We start from the raw sequence: 18,085 nt of genomic DNA, 5'->3' as shown, positions 1-18,085 counted from the left end.
TTTTTGCCTATAGACCACTCCGTATGAAGCATGTTTTTTTTTGAAAGATCTGACCGAATCTTGCTTCAAAGATTTCCTACATATCCTGGGCTAAACAGGAATCAGGTCAATGTAGTTCGAGAAGTTTTGGTAGCTGGGACTACCATGGGATTGCAATGCTTGCTGCTACTGCTATTGCTGTTGTCACTGTCGCGTCACTGACCGCCTTATTACAACCAAACGAAAATTAGAAACTGAACTATCTACTTATATGTATGTCAACTGCTAGTTACAAGATTCCTATCTATGATTCTTTTACGACTTGATCTTGGGTCTTAGCTGATTCTGTTTGTAGACTCCGATCTGAATCTTGATGCTTGCGAGTTGCGGCGACTTGTTTAACCTCTGGGATACTGAGTGAGACGCAATTGGCAGGGTTTAGGACCCTAGTCAAATGTTGGAGTCGATCTGCTTTCCATTCACTCTGATATCTCGGGATGTCTTATCTTTTTTTTCTTTGATTCCGAACTGGGATTCATCTCGTGGGTCATTTCGATCCATGTGGCTCGAGGTCAAGACCTGCGGGAGAAAACAAGCGAACGAAATTTTCTGCCCCAGTTTCACTAGGAAAATTTCGTTAATTATTCACCAAGAAGTTCATAAAATTAATGAAAGAGGACATGCATACTCAGTTCAGGGTTGGGGCCCTAATACCGACTAGCTGGAAAGGTTCAGTTCAGGGTTTAAAACCTTAATGCCGAACAAAGGAAGAATTCAGTTTAGGGTTTAAAACCCTAATGCTGACTAAAGGGAAAATTCAGCTTAGGGTTTAAAACCCTAATGCTGATTGCATGAAAAAGCTCAGTTTAGGGTTTAAAACCCTAATTCTGGCTGAAAGGAAAAGTTCAGTTTAGGGTTTAAAACCCTAATGCTGATTGCATGGACAAAAGCTCAGTTTAGGGTTTAAAACCCTAATGCTGGCTGAAAGGAAAAAGTTCAGTTTAGGGTTTAAAACCCTAATGCTGACTAAAAGGAAAATTCAGTTTAGGGTTTAAAACCCTAATGTTGATTGCATGGAAAAGCTCAGTTTAGAGTTTAAAACTCTAATGCTGGCTGAAAGGAAAAAGTTCAGTTTAGGGTTTAAAACCCTAATGCTGACTAAAAGGAAAATTCAGTTTAGGGTTTAAAACCCTAATGCTGATTGCATGGAAGAGCTCAAGTTTAGAGTTTAAAACTCTAATGCTGGCTGAAAGGAAAAAGTTCAGTTTAGGGTTTAAAACCCTAATGCTGACTAGAAGGAAAATTCAGTTTAGGGTTTAAAACCCTAATGCTGATTGCATGGAAAAGCTCAGTTTAGAGTTTAAAACTCTAATGCTGGCTGAAAGGAAAAAGTTCAGTTTAGGGTTTAAAACCCTAATGCTGACTAAAAGGAAAATTCAGTTTAGGGTTTAAAACCCTAATGCTGATTGCACGGAAAAGCTCAGTTTAGGGTTTAAAACCCTAATGCTGGCTGAAATGGAAAAAGTTCAGTTTAGGGTTTAAAACCCTAATGCTGACTAAAAGGAGAATTCAGTTTAGGGTTTAAAACCCTAATGTTGATTGCATGGAAAAGCTCAGTTTAGGGTTTAAAACCCTAATGTTGGCTGAAAGGAAAATTCAGTTTAGGGTTTAAAACCCTAATGCTGATTGCATGGAAAAGCTCAGTTTAGAGTTTAAAACTCTAATGCTGGCTGAAAGGAAAAAGTTCAGTTTAGGGTTTAAAACCCTAATGCTGACTAGAAGGAAAATTCAGTTTAGGGTTTAAAACCCTAATGCTGATTGCATGGAAAAACTCAGTTTAGAGTTTAAAACTCTAATGCTGGCTGAAAGGAAAAAGTTCAGTTTAGGGTTTAAAACCCTAATGCTGACTAAAAGGAAAATTCAGTTTAGGGTTTAAAACCCTAATGCTGATTGCATGGAAAAGCTCAGTTTAGAGTTTAAAACTCTAATGCTGGCTGAAAGGAAAAAGTTCAGTTTAGGGTTTAAAACCCTAATGCTAACTAAAAGGAAAATTCAGTTTAGGGTTTAAAACCCTAATGCTGATTGCATAGAAAAGCTCAGTTTAGGGTTTAAAACCCTAATGCTGGCTGAAAGGAAAAAGTTCAGTTTAGGGTTTAAAACCCTAATGCTGATTGCATGGAAAAGCTCAGTTTAGAGTTTAAAATTCTAATGCTGGCTGAAAGGAAAAAGTTCAGTTTAGGGTTTAAAACCCTAATGCTGACTAGAAGGAAAATTCAGTTTAGGGTTTAAAACCCTAATGTTGATTGCATGGAAAAGCTCAGTTTAGAGTTTAAAACTCTAATGCTGGTTGGAAGGAAAAATTCAGTTTAGGGTTTAAAACCCTAATGCTGACTAAAAAGAAAATTCAGTTTAAGGTTTAAAACCCTAATGCTGATTGCATGGAAAAGCTCAGTTTAGGGTTTAAAACCCTAATGCTGGCTGAAAAGGAAAAGTTCAGTTTAGGGTTTAAAACCCTAATGCTGACTAAAAGGAAAATTTAGTTTAGGGTTTAAACCCTAATGCTGATTGCATAGAAAAGCTCAGTTTAGGGTTTAAAACCCTAATGCTGGCTGAAAGGAAAAAGTTCAGTTTAGGGTTTAAAACCCTAATGCTGATTGCATGGAAAAGCTCAGTTTAGGGTTTAAACCCCTAATGCTGGCTGAAAAGGAAAAGTTCAGTTTAGGGTTTAAAACCCTAATGCTGACTAAAAGAAAAATTCAGTTTAGGGTTTAAAACCCTAATGTTGATTGCATGGAAAAGCTTAGTTTAGGGTTTAAAACCCTAATGCTGGATGGCTGGGGATAAGGTTCGAGAATACTACACGATCTATTTTTTGAGTTTTCTTATTTTAATAGAAGATAAAAGGGAGTTTCGTGGAAGCTTACCTTTCGAGTGAATTCATCATTGTCGAAGTACTTCCTGTACCCGTGTACCTTCTTCTTTGGGCGACACCTGCTTCTTGCACGGTTGTCTTGGATTAGACCTGTTTCAACCTTTCAAACAAAGAATCGTTTGTTAGTTCGGAAATGACGGTCGGTTTGGTGACCTTGATCGTTCCCAGTTGCTTTCTTGCGTTTTTATCTCTGTTGCGAAGTCCCGCCACTGATTTGATTCTAATGGCGAAACTTTTAGACTGCTCAGGCTGGTATTTCTGGATTCTGTGATGACTTGCTTCGTAAGGCTTTTTTTTTTTGTCCCGTTTTGCTTGGAGGTTCTCAACGGGGATTTTATTGGAGGTATTTTGTGGGAATTTGTACAAAAAGGAAGCTCTCTGGGGAATATTTACAAAGCAGATTCTTTGTGTGGATTTTTGTACAATGGGGCGTGCTGGGGATTTATTTCAAAGCGGGGTTTCTAGGATTTGTTGGGGTAAGCTTGCTGGGGAATATTTACCAAAGGACTCGCTGGGGATGTGCTGATGAAAATCCAACAGAGATTTTTCTTTTTTTTTTTCTTTTTTTTTTCTTTTTTTTTTCTCTTTCATACTGGGGAGACTTTGTGGGAGATTGTACAAAAGGAGAAACTCTGTGGGGATTTGTACAAGGGGATACTCTGTGGGGATTTGTCCGAGGGAGGACTTGCTGGGGAAGATTTCAAGATTTCTTTCTTTCCTCTTTACTCTGAAACACCCTCAAACGTCATGATTCATCATGCTTGGGCAATCATACCAACGAGACGAGGCGCTTTCCTTCATGGGACGGGATTCCGTGCAAACAAACCATGCCACCTGTCCTTTCCGGTGTGTCCTGAACTCGGGGTTAAAATGCAAAAGGGATTCGCAAAGAAACAAAGAAAGGGGAAGACAAATCAGGAAAGGAATACCCTTTTCGGGACGAGAAAGACTTATATGAGGAAGATAACGCTGGCTTTAAATGACATGACATGCTCTTTGGACTGGACGTCTGACCTTATAAGAGCTTGCGTTTTCCTGAACCAGAACGGATCTGTGATTCCAAACTGGTGGCACTCTGCCGAAACTTTCTTGGGATGGCGTCATTCTTTTCGGCCAACAGCGCCCTTTGCGGGTTTTCGCTGGCTGACCTCTCTCATTTCTCTTCCTGTTATCGCTTGATAGCACTCTTTGCGAGTTTTTACTAAACAAGCTCTCTCATTTTGGTTTCTCTACTCCCGTCGCCTCGTGGTGCCCGAAGGTTTTCACCGCCGAGACTCTCTCATTTTATCTTTCTCAATTCAGAGTGTGCTGGTCTCCATTTGTGACGCTTATTGGTCCCCCATCATATTTGATAATTGATCTGAAGGCTTGTGCTTGGTAAAGAAAAGGTAGATGATACTAACTTCTAAACTGCTCGACGTGCCCCAGTTTCAATTTCAGGGTGAATGGGATTTTATTGTTGGTGTGACTGAACCTCAGGGAGAGGCTGCCTACGTATCCTTTCGGAATCAAGTCAAACATAGTTCAGGCCTCAATAAATTTTTTTTTTTCTTTTTTCTTTTTGTAGAGAGGATTGGGTAGTGTTTGGGGAGTAGTGGGGAATAAAACCTTCGCCATTTTCAAACGTGTCAGGACCACTGGAGTATGATTTAGACGTAGTACCTCTTGACTATATCTGCATTTACTGCTGTGTCGGGGTCATTTCCTTCGATATCACCTAAATACAATGCTCCTCGCGGCAGTATCTTCCTTACAATATATGGGCCTTTCCAATTTGGGGCAAACTTTCCTTTTGCTTCTTCATGATGCGGCAGAATACGCCTCAGTACCAGCTGACCTACTTCGAAATTCCGGGGTCGGACTTTCTTGTTGTAAGCGCGGGCCATCCTTCGTTGGTATAACTGTCCGTGACAAACTGCGGCCATTCGTTTTTCATCAATCAACGTCAATTGCTCCAATCGATCCTTGACCCACTCGCTGTCTTCGATATCTGCTTCGACAATAATTCGAAGCGAAGGAATCTCTACCTCTGCCGGTATTACAGCCTCGGTCCCATAAACCAAAAGATAAGGAGTCGCTCCCACCGATGTGCGTACTGTAGTGCGGTACCCCAATAATGCAAAAGGTAATTGCTCATGCCACTGTCGGGAACTTTGTATTGTTTTCCTCAAAATCTTCTTGATGTTTTTATTTGCAGCTTCCACAACACCATTGGCTTTCGGCCGATAAGGAGTAGAATTCCTATGCGTTATCTTGAACTGCTCGCATACATCTCCCATCAAGTGACTGTTCAAGTTTGCTGCATTATCTGTAATGATAGTCGCAGGAATACCGAAACGACAGATAAGATTTGAGTGCACAAAATCTACTACAGCTTTCTTAGTGACCGACTTGAGAGTGACAGCTTCTACCCATTTTGTGAAGTAATCGATGGCAACCAGTATAAACCTATGTCCATTCGAGGCCTTCGGTTCAATTGGTCCAATGACGTCCATGCCCCAGGCGACAAATGGCCAGGGCGCAGACATGGGATGCAGTTCCGTGGGAGGTGCATGAATCAAATCACCGTGCACCTGACACTGATGACATTTCCGAACGAAGCTGAAGCAATCCTTTTCCATGGACATCCAGTAATAACCTGCTCTACGGATTTTCTTCGCTAAGACATACCCGTTCATGTGAGGTCCGCACACACCTGCGTGTACTTCGTGCATGATCTTTTTCGCTTCCTCGATATCGACACACCTTAGGAGATTGAGGTCCGGGGTCCTCTTATATAACAATTCACCGCTCAAGAAGAAACCACTTGCGTGACGCCTGATAGTCCTCTTTTGATCTCCAGTGGCGTGCTCGGGGTATTCTCGCGTCTTCAAGAACTTCTTGATATCATGGTACCAAGGCTGCGTGTTCGATCCCGCCTCGATTACACTGCAGTAACCGTGTCTTTCCTTGATTTGGATTTCCAGAGGATCGACGTGGGCGTTGCCCGGGTAGGGTAGCATTGAAGCCAAAGTAGCAAGTGCATCCACCAGTTCATTGTGACACCTCGTAATGTACCTGAATTCTATTGATGTAAAGCGCTTGCTGAGGTCCTCCACATGTTATCGGTACGGGATAAGTTTGACATCCCGAGTTTCCCATTCGCCTTGAGCTTGCCGGATGATCAAGTCAGAATCTCCCATAATCAGTAAGTTTTCGACATCCTGATCGATTGCCATATGCATGCCCATAATGCAGGCTTCATACTCAGCTGTATTGTTTGTGCAAAAGAAACACAGTCTAGCTGTGGTGGGATAATGCTGACCGGAAGGCGAGATCAAAATTGCCCCAAACCCTACACCATTGGCGTTCACGGCTCCGTCAAAGAACATCTTCCAAACATGTGCTTCCTCCGAGATCACTTCTACGGTGTTTACCTCTTCATCTGGAAAGTAGGTATCCAATGGCTGGTATTCCTCATCAACCGGATTTTCGGCCAGATGATCTGCTAACGCCTGGACTTTCATCGCCGTGCGGGTGACATAAACTATATCGAATTCCGTAAGCAAGATTTGCCATTTAGCCAGTCTCCCAGTAGGCATTGGCTTCTGAAATATATACTTCAAAGGATCCAACCTGCTTATGAGGAATGTAGTGTGGGCTTGGAGATAATGTCTCAGCTTTTGTGTAACCCATGTGAGAGCGCAGCATGTCCTTTCCAACAGAGTGTATTTGGCCTCGTAGCCGGTGAATTTCTTGCTCAAGTAGTAGATTGCTTGCTCTTTCTTTCCGGTTACGTCGTATTGCCCGAGGACGCAGCCGAAAGATTTCTCTAAAACTGTCAGATACAAGAAAAGTGGCCTTCCCGGTTCTGGAGGGACCAAGACCGGGGGATTCAAAAGGTATTCTTTGACTTTATCAAAGGCTTCTTGACACTCAGTTGTCCACTTAATCGTCGCGTCTTTCCTTAACAGCTTAAATATGGGCTCACACGTGCTTGTCAGCTGGGCAATAAACCGACTGATGTAGTTCAACCTGCCCAAAAGACTCATCACGTCTTTCTTTGTTCTTGGAGGAGACAGATCTCTGATGGATTTTATCTTCGTTGGATCCAGATCGATTCCTCTCCTGCTTACGATGAAGCCCAAAAGTTTGTCCGACGGAACTCCGAAAGCACATTTGGCTGGGTTCAGCTTCAAGTCATACTTCCTTAGCCTCTCGAAGAACTTCCTCAAGTCTTGGATGTGATTATCCTGCGTCCTGGACTTGACTATCACGTCATCCACGTACACCTCTATTTCTTGGTGCATCATGTCATGGAAAATGGCAGTCATGGCCCTCATGTAAGTAGCCCCAACATTCTTCAGACCAAATGGCATGACCCGATAACAGTAGGTGACCCAAGGCGTGGTGAAAGCAGTTTTCTCAGTGTCCTCTTCATCCATCAGCACCTGATGATATCCAGCGTAACAATCTACGAAAGACTGTATCTCGTGTTTGGCGCAATTATCAACGAGGATGTGGATGTTCGGCAGCGGAAAATTATCTTTAGGACTTGCTCTGTTCAGATCTCGGTAATCTACACATACCCGAGTTTTCCCATCCTTTTTCGGTACTGGAACCACATTCGCCAACCATGTTGTATATTGGACTACCCGGATCACTCCCGTTTTCAGTTGCTTGGTGATCTCCTCTTTAATCTTGTCACTGACCTCAGTTTTGAACTTTCGTTGCTTTTGTTGAACTGGAGGACAATCAGGATGAATCGGCAATTTGTGAACCACTAGATCAACACCTAGTCCCGGCATGTCATCATATGACCAAGCAAACACATCTTTGAATTCAAAAAGAAGTTGAATTATTGCCTCTCGCGTTTTCTTATCCGTGTGAATGCTTATCTTGGTCTCCCGGATTTCTTCTGGGGTTCCTAAATTTACCGGTTCAGTGTCATTCAGATTTGGCTTAGGTTTATTCTCGAAATATTCCAACTCTCGGTTTATCTCCCTAAAAGCCTCTTCCGCATCGTATTCTGGTTCTGGGTTCATTAATTCACAGTTAAATAACTCATTGTGATCTGGGCGTGAAGTCTGCAAGCATGTCATATTTAAAGCCGCATTTTTAGGACTTAAAAGGAAGATAAAAGGAAAAGTAATAAAAATCAGAACAAAAGAAAGAATAGGAAAGCAATGATGATTTTTTGTATATTTTCTTTGGAAAGTTGGAAGACAACAATGTTTACAACTAGGAATTCAAAACAACAATTGAAAAGAAGAAAACGTTCAAGTTATGTCCCGGAGATAACTTGTGATATAGGAAAGGTGGCAGGACAGGTCTACCCGGACTTCCGTCTAGTCGGGAATGGCGTGGCCTCCCAGTTTTGAAGTTGGGCGTTCGGTCCCATGTACAGCATCTCAGCAGTGCTTGTGCCTTTACCTGGTTGAACCATGTGGACCTCGTAGAGCATTTCTCTCATCGCTCCACATATTTCCTCAATTTCCGCAGCTGTGAAGACCTCATCATCTTCTTCTTCAGCGTACCTTGGCCTAACGAAAGTCGCATATAAATCCGGCAGTGGTTGAGGCAACTTCCAGCCCTCATTTCTCCTTTTCTTTGCCCATTTTTCGTCTGCTGGAGTAGGTTTGAAACCTAGTCCAAAAGGTTTCTTGATGACTGGCAAAGTAACGGGTTCTGTTATTCCCTGAAGGGTTCGTCCAAGTCCCTTCCCTGGCTTAAATCCGTGTCGGATCATCTCTTTGGCCACCATAACCGAAGCGTTAGACAAGAAAGGCTGGGGGCAGGGTATTCCCTCTTCGTGCTGCTCTGCCAGTACAACCTCGAAAGCTTGATAGATCGTATGTTCGCTCCCTTCTCTCGGTTTAAGATACGGGATGGATGAGTCCCGATAAATGGCATGTTCGTCTTCCCCATGGACCACGATCTCTTGGTCTTCGTACTCGAACTTCACCATCTGGTGAAGAGTGGAAGGCACGGCTCCTGCCGCATGGATCCAAGGTCTGCCAAGGAGAAAATTGTAGGATGTGTCCATGTCGATCACCTGGAAGGTTACTCGAAATTCGACTGGTCCTATGACCAACAACAGGTCTATTTCTCCCATGGTATCTCTCTTGATGCCGTCAAAAGCTCTTACGCAGACATTGTTGGGTCGGATTCTTCCGGTCCCAATTTCCATTCTCTGTAGCGTGGAGAGCGGGCAAATGTCAACGCCTGAGCCTCCATCCAACATTACCCGCTTGACATAGTAGTCCTCGCATTTAACTGTTAAATGCACGGCGAAGAATCTTTCTGTCATCCGCTCTAATTGCTCAACCGAGGTTTCAACTGGCACATATGCCTCATTCAGGGTCTTCAGTAAGATCTTTTGATGCTCGGCCGACCTTATCAATAATGATAGCATGGACACCTGCTCAGGGTGCTTGCGCAGCTGATCTATCACTTCGTAATCCGGCATCTTCATTTGTTGGAAGAACACTTCCGCCTCTTCAACACTCACAGGCTTCTTTGGAGGAAAGCACCTTTGTGTGGCGTTGTTCAGTTCTTGGGTATTTGAGTACCCTCCAATGAAAGTATTTTATGGAAGTTCTCCCATGACCTCTTTTCCTTTGTACATCACCAAAGTCTTTTGATAATTCCACGGCACTGTGGACGGGTTGGTCATTGGCTTTTGTGGCATGCGTCCGATAACCACTGGCTCATTCAGCCGAGGTGGTTGAATCGTCCCCCGGACCACATAGGCCCCTTTTGGCACGTACATAGGTTTTGTCTTGTTGATCCCGAAGTTCTGCGCCTTCTCAGCCCGACCTCGTGGTATGTAAAGAACTTCATTTTTTACAGGTACCACTTTCTTTTCTACCTTCTTTTCAAGCTTGTTCTTTATAGCCTTGACCTCTTCCCCTTTTTCTGGTTTCTGGTCTATTTCAGGCCTCTTCCCCGTGTCGACAATGGCAATTATGGCTTTCAGAGCAGGGTCGAACTCTTTGTCTTCACAAATCATTCCAATCAGCGGCCCATTATTGTGAGCGGGCAATGGATTATTAGTCACATTTGGGATCTCTTCGTCCCTTAGCACTATTTTCCCCTGCTCTATCAAATTTTCGACCGCTCTTTTCAATGACCAGCAGTCGTTTGTATCATGTCCCTCGGCCCCTGAATGATAGGTACATCTGACTCCGGCTTTGTAAGAAGGCGATGTTGGGTTTTGCCTCGTTTGAGGGATTGGTTGCAAGAAACCCAACTAGACCAGCTTAGGGAACAAAGTAGAGTATTGTTCACCGATGGGCGTGAAAGTCCGCCGTCGAGGTGGCTCCTGGGGGCGGTAGTTATTCTGCGGGGGTTGTGGGTTATAGTGGTTGCGGTAAGGAGGCTGATTTCTGGGAGGTGGAGCTGGGCCTCGGTTGGCTTGTTGTGGTGGATGGTTATAAGGTTGGGCATTCATGACCATATAAGGTTGATGAGCATATGCCAAATTTGAGTGGGGGTAGTAGTGGCGTGGGGCTCTTTCCGGAAAATGGGGCCTGGGATGACGATACTCCCTTGCTTCAGAGGCTGCCATAGTCGTTTCTTCTTTCTTCTTCCCCCTTGTCGTTCCTCCAGACCCGCTTTGGACGGCCTGGGAAGTTGCCCTTATGGCTGCTTGACTCAGAATCCGACCTATTTTCAGCCCATTCTCTACCATCTCTCCTATCTTGATCGCTTCCGCGAATGACTTACCCATGGCCGACATCATGTTTTGGAAATAGTCAGACTCTTGAGCCTGAAGAAAGGTAGTGACCATTTCCACTTCATCCATGGGAGGCTTCACTCTCGACGCATGTTCACGCCACTTAATAGCATACTCTCTAAAGCTTTCCGAAGGCTTCTTCTTCAAATTCGACAGAGAGTTTCGGTCTGGCGCAATGTCGATGTTATACTGGAATTGTTTTACAAAATCTCTAGCGAGATCATCCCATATATGCCATCGGGACATTTCCTGATCCATATACCATTCCGAAGCTATCCCTACTAGACTTTCCCCAAAATATGCCATTAGCAGTTCTTCTTTTCCGCCGGCTCCCTGCAATTGGTTGCAGTATTTCTTAAGATGTGAAATGGGGTCACCGTGCCCATCGTATTTCTCGAACTTGGGGGTCTTGAAACCCGCTGGCAGGTGCACGTGAGGGAACATGCACAGGTCGGCGTAAGAGACGCTCTTTTGTCCGCTCAATCCTTGCATATTCTTCAAACTTTGTTCAAGGCTTCTCATCCTTTTGGCAATCTCATTTTGTTCTACAAATTCGGGGTTCTGATCCTGCCCTGGTGAGAGCTCGCACTGAGGCGGTAGGGGATTAGTACTGGTAGCGAACCTAGTTGGTTCCATTGAGAACGATGGCGCTTGGAATGTAAAAGAGGATGAGTCAAAGCTTGGCTTGTATGTGGTAGGTTGGGCCGTAACCGGGCAAGGCGATACAGTAAAGATGTTCATGCTTGCATCAGTGGCCGACATTCGGGGATGAGGCTCAGAAGGCGATCCTGCAGAGAAGGCGGAGGTGGCTGGGTACCCAAATGGGGTAGCAGGGTAATTTATGGGGACATTAGAAGTCCCACTTGACCTGGAGAATAATTCAGGGAATCCGGGGACGACACTTGGCGGCTCTTTCCCATTGTTCCAGTCATCCAGCATTTCCAACATGCGGAGCCGTAGGATTCTATTTTCCTCCGCAGTTGCGGATTCAGGTGTGAGGACGGCTGAGATTGAGCTCTCCTCAGAGACGGGGACTGTTTGCAATGGAATTTCCGAAGACATTTCCACACTTCCTTTTGACCTGGTGAAGTAAGTGTGAGTACTGCTTCTGGTCCTAACAACAGGTAGTTGAACACCTCTCCTTGACCTCGTGAAGTATGAGTGCGAGGCCAGACTTTCACCAAACCAACCGTCTTTTCAAAAACCCTGGGAAAATGCTCAATGACAAACGCACGGTTAATTTTGCAGCAAATAATAGATAGTTAATCTCACGTTGGGCATGATGCACCTATACAGTTAAGTGGATTACTATATGTTTGCTACGAGAGCACGCGTCATTCCGGCATTTTTCTCTTATTAGTTTTTCCCTTTTTTTCTTTTCTTTTCTTTTTCTCTTTTGTTTTTCTTTTATTTATTTTATTTATTTTTTTTTTTTCTTTTTTTTTTCTTTTTCTTTTATTTTTGTTTTTTTTCTTATTTTGCAGTAAAAGAAATGCGACCGGATCCGATGAGGATTGCCTACGTATCACGATGCCTACGTGAATCAGATCATTACGTAGTTCGAAAAACACAAATGGGCGTAAAAGAAACAACCTCTTTATTGTTGAAACGTTCTATTACAAGCTACATTTTGCAAAAGAAAGAGCAAACTTTGAAAATAAACCTAGACTCAAAATAGACTGAAAATCACCTTGATGAAAAAAACAGGCAGAAGATGCTAAAATACAGATTTGACCTATGAATGCATTATGGTTTTAAAAATTGGTTTCCGCGGGGCATCGTTCGGCCTCGCCGCGGTCCTAGGCGTGATATCCCTCTCAAGTTGCTCCAGCTCGTGCATAGTCTGCTTGACATAACCCATTACTGCCGAGAGGACGGTAGCGCTGGACATGTTCTCACATCGTAGACATCGTCTGGTGATGGCATAGGCAATGGCTTTGATCCTATCTCTGGTTTGCTTCTTCTCTATGAGTAGGTACCTTATCTGATCACTGCACGTCTTGAATACCTGTGAGTCCTGTATGTGCTGATCCCTCAGCTGCCGCACTTCTTCCTTCATTTGGGCCAACAAGTCGTAACAGTATCTACTCTCCATTTGGAAATCCCTGGCCTGCTTAACTGCTTTGATCTCAAGTGTTGCCATCTCTCTCTTTATTTTAGCAACAGTCTTCTCGTGGTCACCTTCCAATTGATTCAGGTGTCTGCGATGCTTATCTGCTCTTGTATCCCACTGTGCCCTGAGCTCTGCTATGATGTTTTCAGATTTCTCCAAACCATCTCGCCATTCCCTGATTTCACCTTTTAGCCCTTTTATCAGCTGCTCGTCCGATCGACGCCTTGGTTGTCTATCTGCATCCAATCTTATTTGTTTGATCTGGGCTCTGAGCATTTCATTTTCTTTAATTAACCTATTCCGCTCCCCCAGATCGGTGGCAATTTGTACGTTGTGCTCGTATCTCATGCCTTCTACTTGTTGCTTTAATCTGCTGATTTCGGCACAATAACCTCTTTCCTTTGCTAACCAATCCCAATTCCTTTGCGATGACTCGGTGAAATCCCAGATGTGGGGTCTCTTAGCTGGCCTTTCATGCTCGAGTTCCCTTCTATACCATGCAAGGTAACCTGGCGCCGTTTCTCCTTTGGCTCGATCCCGCACGCAAGTATCTGATTTCAAAAGTTGACCCTCATTCCAGATTTGGCGAATCTTTGCTTCTGGGAACTGTCCGTTAGGACTTATCTCAACTGTTTGAGCGCTAAGATCTTCCTCATAAGGTACTGTCTGGCATCTTCCAAACTGTCTCAAAACTCGGCCGGGTGCGTAAGGTTGAATGCTCTTAAGCCCCATCAGCAAGAAATGAGTTTTAGCCGCCGACATATATAAGATCTCATCAACAGGCAACCATCCCAACGCCCATTGTATTTGGCTGGCAGTAAGAGCTTGCAAGAACGAGGTCCGTGCCAGGACTCCTTTGGGCCAAATGATCTCTTTGGTTCTCGTGTAAGATTCTTCTATGCGGGTCTTTTCCGGGGAACCGTGGCTCAAAATCTCGGAATGATGGCAGAGGTGCTCGGTCATCCATATCTGTAAGAGCAAATTACAACCTTCAAAGAAACTTCCCCCAGCTTTACAAGTTGTGAGAGCTCGAAAGATGTCATGTACCACCATTGGCGCGAGAGTACTGTCACTTTGCGTGAGTAAAGTGCTGACGACCCCAGATATCTTCAAATCAATATTTCCATCTTTCCTCGGAAATACCAGAAGACCCAGGAACATTATCATGAACGTTACCCGTCTGTGCTCGTCCCACTTCTGACGAACTCCTTTGCTGCACAGTTTGTTGATCGGATTATTGAATCCCCCCTTGTGACCGTATCTATCATATATGAAGCACGGAGTACAAAATCCGGCTGCCAGATCCGAGTTGTGGACTGTTCTAGGTATCTTCAATGAATCTAGGAATTGATGTACCGTGACGACTCTTGGGGCGACCAAGTATTTTTCCCTCAAGGGAAGCTCAGTGTTCCCGATGTATCCGGCCATTTCTTCCAAGGTCGGGGTGAGTTCAAAATCAGAGAAATGGAAAATATTGTGCGCCGGGTCCCAATAGGTAACCAAAGTCCTTATGATATCTCCCCGAGGTTGGATTTCCAACAGACCGACAAGACCTTTCAGATATTTCTTAACCTCATTTTGTCCTTCAACACCTAGATCATTCCACCATAGCCGTAACTTGACAGGGATTTTGGTCATTATTGAAAAATGTTCATTTTGCATCGTGCTCATCCTGCACATTTATTAAGGTGATTTTAACAAAACGAACTGACTAAAAAAAAAAATTTTTTTTTATATATATTTTTTGTAGAGAGGATCGAGTTTGAACACGGCCTTTAAACACTCTGGGGACGAAGATTTTAAGGTTGTGTGGGTCTATCGGATAAAAATGCTAAACAAGACCCAAAGGTGGCTATTTGTGCAAAGTCAGCCTTTCAACGTCCCTTTCGGGAACATTCGGCTATTTATGACAAAACAATATCACCTGACTTATTTATGACTCTTTAAAAAATTTGAAACGCATTTTTTTGATTTTGGCTATTTTGGCAAAATGGGGGTTGAACCCGACGAGGGTTGCCTACGTATCTCACATCCGGTGAGAATCAAACCAGCGTAGTTCGGGCATATCATGAATAGATAAAATCAAATAAACCTAGAAATCAAGAATACATATTTTTGTTATTTTTTTTTGAAAAGTGATAAAGATTAAAGAAAATATTTATCACTAATTTTTTGAAATATTTGGACTATTAGCCTGAATTTATAAAAAAGGGTACTACAAAAGAAACAACGTTTTTTTTTAATTACGGATTCTCCATTTTTTTTACTTTTAAAATAAACATCTTTTTTTTTTGGTTTTGAAAGCGATAATTTTTTTTTAATAACTCTCAATAAAAGACAGGTTTTTTTTTAGAAAAATTCCGGCAAGGTTTTAACACTACTTGGACATTGGTTTTATTTTCCAAAAGTAATTATCTCCCCTATGCTGCTATTTTCCCCTTTTTTTTAGGAACCGGTCGACATGCGGAACCGAAGCAAATAAATGCACAACACAGATATGAATGCAGCATGATGGTCTTTTCCATTTCAGGTTGCCTGTCCTAGACGGACCCAACCCCTGTGTTGAGTCCCCTAAGTCAAATGCAATATGATGCAAATAAGCGTTCCTACTAGGGATCCGGCATGAAGTTTCGTTATACTAGGTTTAAACCTTGGTATTTGTTCTAGACTGTGTACCCGAGCGGACAACTCGAGTCGAGGAGGGGGCTACGTACCGGGGACCCGCGAGATCGTCCGGTTTTGTAACTTGTCCGACCTCTTTCTTATTTCAGGTATTGACACTAACAGAATAGGGAGTCTCGACCAGCGAGCTTCTCCCCGGAGGTAAGAAAAGAAGGGTTTCGGCACAGTTTATATACAGTTCAGATAATATCAAAAAGCGGTAAAAGACAACATTTAGCACTTTTATGCAAAACATGTAATAAAGATCAGATAATAAAGCCAAATATAACAATTATTCTAAGGTCGAATTCTTGGACCCTGAACCAGTGGTTCTGGGTCGTATTCCCCAGCGGAGTCGCCAGAGCTGTCACACCTCCTTTTTGCGCGCCCCAGCCCCGAAGGGTTAAGATGCGCGGGTGGAGTTTTTCCAATTTAAGTGACAATATTCGAAATGGGATTATTTATTGAATTCAGAGTCGCCACTTGGGAAAGGATTGGCTTTTGGTGTCCCAAGTCACCGGTTTATCTTAAATTCCAAATCGAGGAAATTTTTGACTTTTCCAAATGAAGTCTGCGAACCAGAAATTCTAAGTAAGGAATTCTGTTGACCCGAGGGAAGGTGTTAGGCACCCTCGAATCCCGTGGTTCTAGCACGGTCGCTTAAATTGTTATAATGGCTAAATATCTGATTTAAATACATGTTGTGACTTATGTGCTTTTTATTAAGTTCAAACCGCTTTTATTATTATCATTTATTTTTATAGAATTGCAACGTCGTGAAAATGCACCTCGAACCACGTCACAGTCAATGCGCCCGTAGTTGTTAACACATTTCGACTCCGTTGAGATTTGGATTCGGGTCACATCAATGTGCACCCAAGTTTAATAGTGTAATTTATTAAGGGCGCCTAAGGGGGGTCTAGCGCGTTATTATTTGTGGAAGGCCATGAATTTTATTAAATGGCCTATCCTGAATTCTAGATAATTATCATGGTTATTTATTGAGGGCCCCGCGATTTACATCTCATTTGGCGAGGCTCGTCTCATTATTTTAGAAGAAACATCCTAAAGCGATTACATTTCTAATGTGTTTATCTCTTAAAAATAGAAGAAAAGATGCGTGCTATTTTTAACTATGTGTTTGGCCCAAATCCAGATTTTAGCTAATCATCCGATTAATTATTTACGGAATAAAGAAACATTGTACCTCATGAAAACATGCTTTGAACTTGATAAAAGAAACGTATATGGGATTGATGAAATGCTATGACTGTTACAAGAGCTCCCTAACTTTAACTTATTCAGACAAGATTAATTAAAATTGCTTGTTAGGAAATGCGACTAATGGTATTTTAAACTCATCCTATAAACTGCTTCACGCAAACTGAAACTCAAGAGTTTGAAACTGCATTGTCTTTAGCTAGATCTAAACAAACATTTGCCCCTACATATTCGAAACATGCTGAAATGGTGAGTTTGAGTTAGCAATTGTATTAAAATGGCTGCACATTTCATGGATTGTATTTACATCTTATGTACTACTAAACGAATAAAATGTCACAACTTCAGATGGGCATAAACTTTAATTAAGTACAACCTTACTAATGTGTCTCTATTAGGCTAACAGACCAAGAAACTGCATATCTTAACAACATTAAAAAAACAAATCGTAAGCAATACAACAGGTGATTATAACTCCTTCAAATCTTTTGATTCATGCTTTCATTGTTACATCAAATGCGAGTCTTAGTATGTACCTGGATATTGGATACAACAGGAGAAGCAAGGGGTCAGTAGGGCAATAGAAGCGATACCAAACAACAGCAGTAACAGCAGGTACCAAATAGAACAGAAATCCCAGTGCAAAAGACCAATAAAGCCAATGGAGGAGAGGCAGAATGAGACAAATTCCCAGTGGTAACGGAGTCAGAAAATCAAGCAATCCAATTCCAGGAGAAGCCAACAACACAAATCCAAACAATAGACTTAACTGACACTTGAAGGAAAACAGGACTAACTTGGACAGTTTGAACCAAATGAGAATCGAACAAACAGTAGGGAGAAGACAATTCCTGATTTTGTGATATCCCTTTCCCTATCTCCTTTCTTTTCAAGTTCTAATGTTAGTCCTCAATTTGAAATCTATTTGGATTATCAAAGAGAAAACTTTTCCAGTTTCTGTTTTCAGAATTTGAACTCTCAGATGTTCCCTCCCAGTGTCTCTTTTTATCTCTGTATGCTTTTCCGTGTATCTCTATCAGCTCTCTCTTTTAAAACTCCTCACAGTGTGTTTTTCCTTTTTTTAGTTCTTCCCCTCCTTCTTATCTCTGTTTTTCTCCTCCCCCTAGTTGTGTATATCTCCTCTCTTTATAAGCCTCAAAACTATCTCTTTTAACAGCCTGTTTTTCAGAATATCACAGTACCCTTCCCATGTGCCTTCCATTTTCAATTCCAACTTTAGCTAATTAAGTATTAAACCCCATCAACATTCCCTGGCAGATTTAACTTTTAAAAGGTTTAAATATTTCTTTAAACTAAAGCCAAGTATGGGCAGTAGGATGTATCTGACAGCATATGCTGTCAAATTGTTTAAAACTTAGCAAAGACCTTTATGCAGGCTACAGGCTGTGCACAAAGCACATGAGGTGCAGCAGTGCACATGCCTCCCAATTCAAAATTTAAA

Source organism: Nicotiana tabacum, chromosome 7 (genome assembly GCF_000715075.1).
Source record: "Nicotiana tabacum cultivar K326 chromosome 7, ASM71507v2, whole genome shotgun sequence".
Lineage (NCBI taxonomy): Eukaryota > Viridiplantae > Streptophyta > Magnoliopsida > Solanales > Solanaceae > Nicotiana > Nicotiana tabacum.
The sequence above is the reverse complement of the archived record's forward strand: the minus strand, read 5'-3'. Positions refer to the sequence as shown.